This window comes from Centropristis striata, chromosome 9, assembly GCF_030273125.1.
Source record: "Centropristis striata isolate RG_2023a ecotype Rhode Island chromosome 9, C.striata_1.0, whole genome shotgun sequence".
In the NCBI taxonomy this organism is placed as follows: Eukaryota; Metazoa; Chordata; class Actinopteri; order Perciformes; family Serranidae; genus Centropristis; species Centropristis striata.
The window spans coordinates 28835221-28845626 of record NC_081525.1 but is presented as its reverse complement, the minus strand read 5'-3'; positions in this window follow the sequence as shown (position 1 = coordinate 28845626).

Here is a 10406-nt window from a genome sequence, read left to right as displayed (position 1 = left end):
CGGGAGCGGAGGCGCCTCCTCACTTGGCTGTGCGCAAGAATGTGAGTGCGGCTCAGTGTTCATAATTTTCAGCGGCTAAAGGGGGGGTTGGGGGTGGATGGTGGGTGGAGGGGGGTCAGTAAGTAACAAATTGTTCCAAAGATGATCTGGTTTTTGTCATCTACAAGTTCCAGCGTGGGGAAATACAAGTATTGTGTGCTGCATGAATGAAAATATCTGGTGAGTTCACATATGAGTTGTGAGTGGCTGTCAACTTGAACATGTGGGCACTTTAGTTCAAATGAGACATCATTTGATAGCTCGTTTCCAGCATTATAATGAAGAGTAAAAACTTAAGCCATTAAGGTGCCATGAATGTCATTAAGTTGTCAGTTTGATACATTGGACAGATGATACTGTTTTGTTATTCGACCTTCATGCCTTATGTAATTCATATTCATAAGGCTTTTTCAGTGGTTTGCTATTGCACTGATAACCAAATTCGTGTTTCACTGTGAAATATAGTTACGCCAACACACATGCGACTCAAAAGGCATGCAAATTTACAACTAAATCTTCTAATTTGTGGCTCATAAAGTTTAATCTGTTGCATTGTCTTCCAGGATAATTTGCTTGATAATGACATGATGCAGGAAGATCAGAAAATGTACTAATAAGATACTTAACAAAGCAATCATCGTGGCGCAAATGCGGGAAACAGGATCATGTCATTTTTACAAGCTAATGACAAAAGTTCATTTAAAAATAAAAAAGAGGTTGGAATACAAAAGAAGAAAGAAATCTTGAAAGGACACAAAAACAAACACATTCACCTCCAATTTCTGACATGCTGGGACTTCATTTTGTCTTGGTGCTTCCTATTGAGTGCTACCAGAACCTAAGCCAACCTTTACAATAAATTTTTGATCATAACAAGTTCAGAAGCTAATGCATTATTTAGGAGATGGGGAGCTAATTGAAAGAAAGGGATATAACCTATAGGTGCTTTGGTGGGAGGTTACAGTATGAAGATCCCTTGATATTCTCTTCTACTTGTATAGAAACAAAGGGGGACGATATGTTTTACATATTTATGCAGTTTTCTCTTTTATATTTCCATATTGATTTTCTACACAGTTGGACTTCACAGAGGGCAACAACACATAAAAGAACATCCTCTCTCTGTCTCTCCCTGGTTCTCTGGAGTGTGGAGGCAGAGGAACTCAAGGTTCTGTATGGGTGGGAAATAGAGCGCACGTAATCTGGAGCGCGCATCTTCCCCTGCTCAGGCTGCGGCATTAAATCAATATTCCGCAAAGCTTTCTCTTGTTTTCACATTCACTTGACTGCTGCCGTGATGCGCCGCGAGGGTCGAGCAGCCGCTCCCTGATTTTTGTGGCACTTGCCCCCCTCCTTCTTCCTCCTCCTCCTCCTCCTCCTCCTTCACTTCACTTCACTTCATGGCAGACACCCTCATTTGGATGGCTCCAAGGCGATGCGCCCATTCCATTTGTCTCATGCGTTAACGGGAGGCGGCAGGAAAGAGGCAACGCGTTATCTCCACACAAAACATTATCTTCGCCTCGCTCCTCCAACACCGTGAAACAATGATTATTAACTGCTTGAGGAGCATGTTCAGGGGTTTTCGAGGCTTGTCGCCACACTTAAAGAACATGAAATATATTTCACAACACACACCCTGAACTAGATTTTTGAATTTTCAACTCAAGATAATGCTTCCCCTTTTCTTGCCACTTGTGAGTACTTTCACTACTGGCTCGCCTGTCGCCCCGGGGGAGTATGGCTAACGGCATTATGACTGGACGTGTGGCAGTAGCATTTTTACCAGAAACCAGCCTAGCACTTCCTTTTCAAGATTTAAAAGCCTGTCGTGCTGCATCATCCCGGTGTAAGATACTGGTTGTGCATTCAAACACACGCATTCACTCACACCCCATCGTTATGAAAGCAAAACCCTGCCTCTGCAAAATGGGTCATACACTGCAGTCACTTTATCTCAGCAAATGTATTGTGCCTGTGTGAGTGGTAGACATGCGCATGTGTGATTACACATCAAAGGCAAGACTCCCAATTTTTGAGCATGGGTGTCTTCGCTGAAACAGGACTTGAGCAAGTCGAGCCGTTCTTTTCGTTTTCGGGGGTTGCGAGCCTGCATGATATAGTAACCCCCAAGAGCCGAAATGTCAGTCTTTCTTTAATGCCTTTTAACAGCCAAGAGGAAGGTGCTCTCGCTCTAAAAATAAACTCCAGTAGCGTCATTTTCATTCTACCGCAGTGCCCTGTATATCCTTATACGTCAGCGATTTCAAGAAAACAGTCGAACACATAGGATTCGCTCCAAACTCAGAAAAACCATTCATCCTCTTGGTACATGTATACGAAGACACACAGACGGGCTAATAGGTTGACACACACACTTGCAGATATTTATCCACTGTGGAATGAATTTGAGCAGTGGGGTTCAAAGCTGTGCCAGTCAAAAAAAAGGGGAAGACAGCTCTGTGCCGGCGTCTTATAGACCCATCACTGTGCAAGCTAATCTGCGGCGCGTTCCAGCCCTATATTTAGACCAATGTTTTGTGAACACTTAGCATAATTCGCTGAGACGAAAGGAGCTTTTCGAAGCTGTTAACCTTGTCTCTTTAAAATTCATTTGGAGTTTTTCAGCTGCGCGTTCCAGAAAACACCTGTTCTCACCTTTGTCTTGCTATGCAATACTCTCCATTTCAATGGGGAAATAGTTTGTTATGAATGGAAGTGATGGTGCAGTGAGACTGTGAGAACATGCTGTGGATGTGAGGAGGTGTTTGATTGTCTCAGCTGCTCACAAGAGAATTGGCTTTATCTGAAATCAGCTCAAAAATGGTGAAATTATTGATCTGAAAAACCCTCAATGTCTCATACAGCATCATCCGATTAATCTCTCTAGACATTGTCTTCATTACACTTGTCTCCCATATAACATCTTAACACCACATTCCAGTGATTGTGGCCATATGAATTTAAAGAAAGCAAAAATCCCTGGAATAACACTACACCTGGTAATAATTCACTCCCATGTATTATTACCCAGGGAATACAGCCAGTTTAAATCCATGTGTCAATTCCTCTGTGTGTGTGTGTGTGTGTGTGTGTGTGTGTGTGTGTGTCTGTGTATGTGTGTGTGTCTGTGTGTGAGAGTACCAAATGCTCTGATCTGGTCCAGGTGGACCAGAGGGAGTTGGTCACACTAAAAGCCTTTACCTCCATCTGCTGCACGGCCTGCACAAACACTCACATTTACACACAAACACACAGGCAAGATGGACTGTCTGGTTCAAAAGCTTGTCCCTTAAGCATTAAATGCTATACGCTTTGGCCACAGAAACACGCCACACTGGGGGCCTGCATGGCATCTGCCTCCCAGCTCCCGGAGCCAAGGCATGGGGCCGAGGGAGGGGCCTGGGGCCGAGATAAGCTCTTCCTCCCCTGGTCACCGCTACGCCGTGGGGACCGGACAGGCCTGGAGCCTCAGCTGAGCACCGCTGATAATATCCACATGAGTGTACGTGTGTGTGGTTGGATGGATGTGTGTTGAGAAGGAAAGGCTTGGTTCAGGGGATGTGAGTGTGCGAGTGGGGTGGGAGCATACAGGGATGCACTTGCATGTTTGCCCAAATTGTCAAATATCACAACTAAGACAAAAATGCCTGTCCCTGAAGTCTTTGAAGTTGTGCACTGTGATGCTAAACGCTCGCAGAAGTGTGTACAGACATGTTTGCTCATGTGAAATGCCTTTGCTCTCAGGAATCATAAATGGTACAACTGAAGAACAAAACATACAAAAGCACAAAAAATTGCAATTCTGCAAAAAATGTCCGCGTGAATAACTACTTTAACCTCAAACTCAACTCTGATATCTTGATTTTCTTGAAATTATTTTCCAAAGTAAGTAACCCTGTTTTAAACACATCTTAAATTGAATGACATTAGACTTATGGTCTTATCTACCTCATTGCGATGTTGAAATTCTCACAAAAAACTGCACTGGAAACAAATTAAATCATCCAATTTGCACATTGTCTTGTAAAGGGAATAAAATTAAAAGACAACAAAGTATGAAACCCCTGTTAGGCAGGGAAAGACAAAGCATGTAATAAGTACAGTGCATTACACTCACTACATTTGACAATGACATGTAACAATGCTTCTTTCACAATGGTACTCATTGTATTTTTTTCTGTCTTTGTATTTTGTTCCGTACTCTCATTTGCGGTGTAAAATTAATTGCCGTGCTGCTAACAGCAAATCAATCTGTTCTTGTTCACTCGCTCTAATTCATTGTTTATTTAACATGAGTGTAATCTAGTCCTTTGTCGAATGACAGATAATGGTCCCTCTTTGTTCAGCAGCACTGACCTTATCATTTTAACTTGTCATATTGGAATACTCATTTACTCATCACGTTAAGAGTCGCTTCACGTAACGAGCCAGTGAGGCAAATTAAATTAATTCTGGGCTACTTTTAATAGTGTTGATGTTTCAAATAACAGTGTGTGACAAAAAGGTCTGGATGATGATAAAAACAGTAATTGGTAAAAAGATGTTTTTGAGATGGACGGGATAATTCTTTATATTAAAATATAATAATATTATGACACTGCAGAAGATGAGGACCAGGAGGTCGTCTTATATAATACTTGACAGTCTCTTTATCCACCCCACCAAATGAGCTGAATTCATATCATGTGTTATGTGTTATCATATTAGTCAGCAGAACATCTAATGACAATTTGCATTTTGTTTCATTTGATCGTGGGAAAGCCTGGGATTATTTTACATGTGGTTGCATTTTATTTATTTGCAAAAAGAGCTGAAGATTTAAGTTTTGGAGTGAGTGAAAAAGTTACTTACAGCACATTTATCATCTTTGCAAGCCAAAAGACAAATGTCCAATGCCAAAGCTCTTTTCCCTTTGTGGTAGGAAGCAACAGAGTTTATGGGAGGGGTGGTTTTAGTTTGGAGGAAGGATAGTTCAGATTTATTGATGTGGTGTTGAATGAGATATTTATCCATAGTCAGTATATTACCTACATAGCTGTTAGCTCTCCCCAAATTCGGAGATGCAGGAAGGATTGGCACGAAGGCTAAGCAATGCTGGTTACGGGGGCATCAGCAGACTCCTTTGACAAAAACTCATTTTACCTCGCAGAATACGGGATGTTGGATTACTGCTGCCACATCAGTTGGTTTGTTTGCTTGTGTTACGGTTTGACTTTGACCAATCCAGACTAACCTTTGAAAACACCAAAGTCATGCACGCAAACTTTCTAATGGAGACAGTAATGAGACTTGACAACTGATGTAAAAAGAAGAGTCTGGTGGCTTTTACGAAATCAGAACCGCTTCAATTCCACCAGTGTAAACATAACAATGCTGTCTGGTGACAATTAGTGCTGAAAATATCAAATGTAGCATATATTCAGGCTGAACAAATGTTGGACTTTCTCCCAGGAGAACAGGGTTTGTGAAACAAAAGTATGTAACTTTTTTTAAAGATTATTTTTTTTGGCATTTTGTTGCTTTATTGATAGTGAGAGATAGAAAGGGGTGATAGAGGGGAAGACATGCGGCAAAGGGAGCTCAGGCCAGATTCGAACCCTGCTCCGCCGCAGCACACGGCATACATGGTTAGCGCTCTACCGGTGTGAGCCACCGGGATGCCCAGTATGTGACTTTTTACGTGACTTACATTTTTACGTGAAGTACAGTAGACACGTCATCCTCGTAACCACTTCACTTCCAGTATTTACGTACATGTACTACATACATTTACTTTTTAAACTATCTTATAATGTCTAACCAGGAAGTTTTTTCCCCTAAACCCAAGCCAGTGTTTTTGTAGCCTAAATTCACCAAAACTGCAAACCATACGTGTATGTATAATTACGTGTGTGCAACTTTAAGAACCCTCCGCTGTACCGCGAGCTGCTTTTGACAAATTCCTCATATTTGTTGTTATCAGTGGTAGTCCATTCTGTCGTTGAGCTTGGAGACCTTGTTGTCTCTATAAGGTAAATGTCTCAGCAGCAGTTGCATCAAGTAAAATTCCAGCACACTGAGTGATTCCCTGGTGACCATTCTGGGGGTCCAGTTGGTTTACTTACAACATCCTTGTTCTAAATCCAGCCAAAGACATTTTTCATGTCATCCGTATGTTGTTCGCCATTGTTGCCCCAGACAAGAATGAAAAGAAGTCCCTTTGTTTTTGCTTACACAGTTTCTTTCATGAGACATACAGATCTAACCACTGTAGAAGACCCACTTTTTTTTATTACTGTGGATGCTTGTTCCTGCATTGTGTTTGATCCTTGGAGGAATAGCTTTGAGGAAAAAACAAAGTTTTACTAACTTCCTGCTTGTGGAAAGTTAACTGCCTTGTTAAGAGTTTGTGTACTCTACCGTGTGCATCAGTCATAATAATTAGCTGCAATGAGATGTAGGATGAAGAGATGCCCTGTGTTTCATAAAAGGTGCTAGTTATTGAACTCCAGGTAATTGTGTGTGATGAATTGTGGCTGTGCTGCAGCCTGGTTTGGGAGACTTGCCATATTGAATGAAGAATAGCGAACATGGTGTAACATAGCGTAGCTTGTCGTGTGTGTAACCCTCAGAGTTAGAGCATGTGTTTTGACAGGGGGAGAGAGAGAGCGAGAGAGAGACATAGACATAGAGAGAAATATCCCGAGATCCAGGTCAGCTGTGAGGCCTCAGCTGGAGTGGAGGGCTACACCTGTCAGCGCCCGGGGGCCTCTCTCTCTCTCGCTCGCTTTTTCTATGTCGTCTTGCTGTCTCTCTCTTTCTGTCCAGCTGGACGTGCAGGAGCCTCTCAACCCCCCACCCAACCTCCACCTCCCGGATCCAGGCCAGTTCAGCCCAGCCATGCGTGGCCATCTCTGGGAATTCATTCCGGATGCTTCCTGTTCATTGCATCCACTCCTCTTTCTCTCTCTCTTCTTTCTCTATCTGTCACTCCACCCCCACAACCCCCATCTGCATGTCTTGCTCTTAACTATCTAGTCCCATGAACCATCTCTATTTTCTCACACACACACACACACACACACTGAAAACTTCTCCTTTTTATCAGATTTGTTCTACATTTTAACATCTAAATTATGCCCCTTGGTCTAGAATTTGGCAAAGCAAAGTAAATTCCATTTAAAGTCCAAATGTAAACACATTATTCAAATCAGGCTCCGAAAATGTACCACTCTGATCTTACTAATTCAGATATTTCTTTTGGCTTAAATCGATTTAAATGCCTTAAGTGAAACACACATTCGGAGACCACATGCGGTATTCAATTCAGATACAAGACTTACTGCCAATGGCTGACCTGAATTTAAACACCTAGAGTTAAGTTACATCCCATTTACCATAGGCAAAGTCTGACTTCTTTCCTGTCACCGGCTGTCAGCTTTCTTTGTTGGGAAAGATGATGGCACAAATATCCAAAGTTTTCCTTTTCATTCTAAAGTTTCAGCAGGCACCACTGAGGACTGCACAACACATTCCCACAACTCCTGACTCCTGCTGTGCATCCAAAGCCTCCTTTCAACACAGTCAGCGGAGACACCAGCTGGAAACATTAAAACCCTGCTACAAGAAACCTCTTTATGCTGATATTGTGTCTGTAGCCTATTTTTTCCAAATAATGCCTGTACTGTAAAATTATAACACCAGAGTATTGCTACAGTGTTGGCTATGTTTGATGTGTCAGCCATGCAGAGTAGAAAAAACATCTCACATCTATTGTGGTTACATATTCTACTTAATAGTTAAAATAACCATCTGAGCATGAAAAGTGGTACAGTAACATGCAAACTGCAAAACCAAACCAAACAATGTTGATGGATGTCTTTTGCTGTATTATAACTATCTGTGCAGTACTGAATTTTACATTGATATGTAATATGTAATAGTCAAAATATTTAATTTGTGACAAAAAACAAAATTTAAATACACTAAGGAGTCAACTGCTTTTTCTTCTTCTGTTCTTTTCTTCAAGATGTTCACAAGCCAAAGCCAACATCCAAATTAATATCACAGTTAATATGAATTATAGATGCACCTTGCTAGCCTAGCTAGCGTGAGTGTTACCTGGTAACTTAATGTTTGCTATGTTAACGGTACCTGGCCTCACAGGGTCTGTAACTCTAGTCCCCAGCTCCACACGTCCAAATCAGAATCATAATCAGAAATAAATTATCGATCCCCAGGTGAAATTGCTTTTTGTTTCAGTTGCAGCTGTATAAGAATAGAAGTAATAAAGAAGTAATTCTGCAAACAAACACAGGTAAAAAGTAAAAAAGCACTCTACACTAAATTTAGACAATATAAATAAATACAAAAGCCAGTCTTAAGTAAATAAAGATAAGTACGTTCAAATAGAAATCTAGAATCATTTTAAGTAAAATAAAAATATGTACAATAAAATAAAATAGAAATATGGAAATATAGATATGTACAAATATACCTTGTAAATAGAAGGCTGTAGTATAGTATGACATCAAAAATTCAGAAATAAACGTCATAGTCATGTATGACTTCAAAAATGTCAAAAAGACTGCATAGTATAGTATGCCATCAAAAATGCAGAGAAAAGGGTCATAGTATAGGATGTCCTCAAAATATCATTAAAAAACATCATAGTATAGTATGACTTCGGAAAAAACATAGTATAGTATGACTTCAAAAATGTATTAAAAAAAGTCATGTAGTTATGACTTCAAAAATGTCAGAAACATACTATACTATACATTGGTCATGTTGCGTTTTATGAATTGAGTGGTGTGAAACTAGAGTCTTACTTCTTATCTTTCAAACTGTATAGAGTTTTGACTGTGTACGTTAGCCTCAGGTTTACCAGAGTCGGCCAAAGGATGCTAACGGCAGTAAATTAGCTTAGCGCTATCTTTTTCATGGATTAGTCTTTCATCTCCTCTCTGTGAAACAATAGCAGCTGCTGATTTTTTGGGGGGAAACTGGATGTTTCTGGGTAAGCCAAATAAATATCATCGTTATCAACACACCTGGTCCGGTTCTGGTATTCATTCAGTCCTTCACAATAAGTCACAGTACAGTAAAAATACAGATGTAGCCTATAGCACATGCAACATCAGTCTGTGCTATGGATGATTCACCATCTGGGCACCAGTGACATCTTATTTTACATGTTTTCTAGAGTGTAGCCTACGGATAAGGTGTTTGTATCAGTTACATACCAATGATAGAGATTTTGTGGATTCTGTTACAAAACCTCTGCTATAACCCAAACAAGTTCATGTACAGGCCATTATGAACCTATTTTATTTCATCTTTGTAACATTCTGTGAATGGGCTACCTCTCAGAGGTATCCAAAAATACTCGCTAACACATCACCAGTCCACTCCATGACTGTTGACGGTCCTGGAAGCTTGACATAGCAACAGTAACTAAGGGGGCAAAGTTTTTGCGAATGGTCAATATTGCCAAACATGACAGAAAAACACCATATTTTGGGATGTCTAAAAATTATCCCCTCAAAAAAAAGTCATACTATAGTATGTTGATTTTCGTCAAAAAGGTTACATATGAAAATGCCTAAAAATGCTTATAATGGGTCAATTATAATCTGTTGCTACATATTAGAGCATAAGTTGGCCAGAAAAACACCATATTTTGGTATGTCCAAAAATGACCCCTTCAAAATGGGTAATATAGACCAATTTGGAATCGTTGCGTGCACAGACTGGTGGCAAAAAACTATAAAAACAAAAAGGAAACAGATGAGTTTCAGGTGTACGATGTCTTGCTGTGCCGTTGGATGTCAGAACAGAAAACCGTATCATTCATATCGATTACTTCCATCAGAGTTTCTGCCGACTTAAAGTAACATTTACATATATAGTAGCAGTAAATTGAAGAAATTGGTGTTCAACCACTCAAACTTTGGTCATTTAATGCTATTTTGGGTCCTTTACCATCCTGTCAGGAAATCTCACAGCATTGTAAAGGGTTAGCTTACTCATGTATGAATAGTCATTTGATAATAAACCATAAAAATAATCAGGAAAAACATCTGGACAATTCATATGATCTGACAACTGCACTGCTGGGACCAGCAGCTAACTGTCACTTTCTGCAACCAGTTAGGCTCCGCCCACAAAATACATCATCATCGTTGGTAAACAATAAATTGGTCTATGTTATGCCATCAAAATTGCATAAAAAAGGTTCATAGAATAGTGTGACTTCAAAAATGTAAAAAAAAAAATCATAGTATAGAAAGACCTCAAAATTTCATAAAAATCATCATAGTTTAGTATATCCTCAAAATGTCATTAAAAAAACCTTATGGTATAATGCCATCAAAAATGCAAAA